Raw genomic sequence first — 3,061 nt, forward strand, 5'->3', positions numbered from 1 at the left:
TGCATACCATCTTAATAATCTGCAGACCAGGTCTGTCTTCTGGAATGAATGAGGGAGAGGTAGTAAAGTAATTAAGACTGGATTTGTGTCTCAGTGCTGATTGAATTTTAACTTAATTATACTAGGGCTGAAGTATTAACACATAGTAAACATCAGACGTTTACACATGGACTCCTCGACAGTCCATAAAGACGGATGATACCAGTAGCATGGTCAATAGCAAGTCTGTTGACTTTTTTATAATAACATGGTCAAAAAATTCAGGATAAGAGGAATCAAACTTACGTGCATAAGTTTCTCTAATGACAGAATCATGAACATATTCAATAAAGATTTAGTCCTAAGAAAGGCCAAAGCTTTTCTTTAATATTTGAGGCCAAAAGGTTGAGCTCTGTTCTGAAACTGTTGTCTAAGGCTAAGATAACTGTGAGATGGGTCACTGATGCATATGTTAGTCTTTAAATCCAGTAGTTTCCAAAAATTAGCCAAAAGAGGTATTGAACACCCGACAGACTGAGCATCACCAATTGTGTTTTGCCATCACATTGCTGATGGTTGTCTCATGAGTTTGAAGTGAGACACAGAGAAGAGAGTTACACTTATCTGAATTATGTGAGTTTGGAAGTAATCTCTGTTTCCAAGAATTTTGCAGTCATACCCCCAAGTGCCCTGCTAGTGCTGTAGATTAGCTTTCTGTAGAAGTTTTTATTTTTTCCCAAAATAATAATAATAATAAAAAAAAGGCAAGGAAGGTGCTGTTGTCCTCAAGCAGTGGTTCAGAGGGGGCCATTTTATTCCCACTTGAAATAGTATGCTATCCCAGTAGCATTGTTTGAGCTAACAAGCTGAGATACTGCTACTTAACATCAGGGTCTGGGGATCCTGATCCTGTCGTAAAGATAATGGAGAAATGATTCAGAAGATGTGGGAGGCCTCTAGTCTGGGGTCATGTGTTGAGCCTGTTCCGAATTTGTGCCGTTTCTGAGATGCACTATGTGAGGAGTTAGTGCTTCCATTCTCTGCCAGAGTCCTGGCAGTTTAGAGAGAGAGAGAAAAAAAAAAAAAAAAAGTCTCACTGAGAATAGTTAGGATGATATAGAGCATTGATGAAGTGGGTTATCAATTCTAGATGGAGTCACTATCTTTGCTATGCACAGCAGAAAACAAAGCTCAGCAGTCTTTTGAAATTCCACAGGGAATGTGAGGAGTCTATATGCATTACGCCAAAGTAGAAGGCTCTCATTTAAATACTATTAGTAAATCAAGTTTTGACACCATAGCACATGCTGTCATGGTAGCTTCAAGATGTGCTGCAAGTCCTGTATCAACAGGCTGTTGGGATCAGCAAAGTTGCTGTTATTTTTTTATGAAATCATGTTCATGCTACCATATTGTACCCTTATCAGCCTGAATTTTAGGAGACTGTACCTCATTATAGGGTATTCTTACAAAATTTGCCCTATGCTCAGATAGAGCTAAAAAATGTATCTTGGGAAAGGTCATGCTCATATTGCTTAGTGAAGAACAAAGCATGGATACAGACTGCAAAGATAAATAGTTATCTGTTAAATAGTATGGTAAGTGTAAGGAGCATTGTATTATTGAAGGGGTGTCTAGCTGTGGAACACGGTAGCTTTGCTGGAAGTAAAAAGAAACTAGAGAAATACCAGACGTGTAGCAGATGTGAGAATATGGACACCATCAGGTGCTCTGTGGGAAATCTGTCTCCGGTTATAAAGCATTTATTCAACTTCAGGACAGATATCTATATCTATCAGGACAGATATCTATACATCTATATAGATAATCATATATAATCATATTAGATATATAGATATATGGATTATCACATCAAAGACAGAACAACATGTTTTCTAGCCTATGTGTGCTTTTATTATTGTGAGCATTAGCTTCTTGATTAGGGTTTAGCATTTGTCCTTAATCATTTTTATCTTGGCCTGATTGCTAAGGCTGCGTTAATGCATGTGATTTAGTAACATGCCTTTTCAGTATCTTTCTCTTACAAGTTCAGTTCTCATGGAACTACATGAACTTAAGTCAGTGTGTTTCAAGACTTCTGAGTCTTTAAATTATTGTAACCAAAAAGTGATTCCTCACAGGCACATCATAAATGAGCTCTGTAATTCGTACATTTTCTTTCATATCTTGTGAAACTGAAAACTGAAAATCGAAGAAGCCTGACCCATCTGATGCTGAAGATCTGTTTCTGCCCTGAGTGCACTGTACAGATGTTAATTCTTTCAATGGATCCTCTTTGTTAGAAAGCAACCTCTAATTGGAGGAAAACTGAATATTCCACACTGTTTATTTCCTGGGAATTCACTAGCTAGATTATTTAATTTCCCTAGACCTTAATTCTTTTTGTACAGGTAAATAATGAAAGGTGTATCTATTCATGATGTCCTAGTCATAAACTTAACTTTGGACAAGCTGCTGCTTGAGGCAAGCAGGCCGAGTGGGACTGGGAACCACGGAAGAGTAAACGGATAAGTTACGCCAAAGAAAGCTTTCATGTATAGATTACGTGAAGAAGACCATATACATTATTTACAGCTTTTCTTTTTAGCACATACAGGAATTGCTCGATAGGCAAGTGATAGCCAAAGGCGAGTGTTTGCTTGGATAGGGCTAGCTTAAAAGAAGTTGGGCATATGGGTGCCGGTGTCTTGCAGAAGCATCCACAGTGAAATCCTGCAGATCTGGAACATGGCCACAGCACCCGTCTAGAAATACGGTGCAGCAAAGGATGTGCTTTACAAGCACAGTCAGAAATATCATGCTTTTATTTCAAAATGGGAGGATACTGCTGATGACTTAAAAGCACGGCCTACATAAGAGTTAACTTCCAAGAAGAAATAATGACTATTTCTGTAGTGCAGAGCCTCGACTCTCCACGGCCCTGCCTCGGAAACGCTCCCCATTTTGTTGACCCGCAGCCGGCTCCCTCGGACTGGGCGGGGAGGCCGCGGGCGCCGCGTCCGCCCGCGCAGCGACCGGGCCGCGCGCGACCGGCCTCGACCGGCGGCGGCTCCGCGGCGGC

The sequence above is a fragment of the Nothoprocta perdicaria genome, unplaced genomic scaffold, assembly GCF_003342845.1.
Source record: "Nothoprocta perdicaria isolate Ctin4 unplaced genomic scaffold, notPer1 scaffold_119, whole genome shotgun sequence".
Classification (NCBI taxonomy): Eukaryota; Metazoa; Chordata; class Aves; order Tinamiformes; family Tinamidae; genus Nothoprocta; species Nothoprocta perdicaria.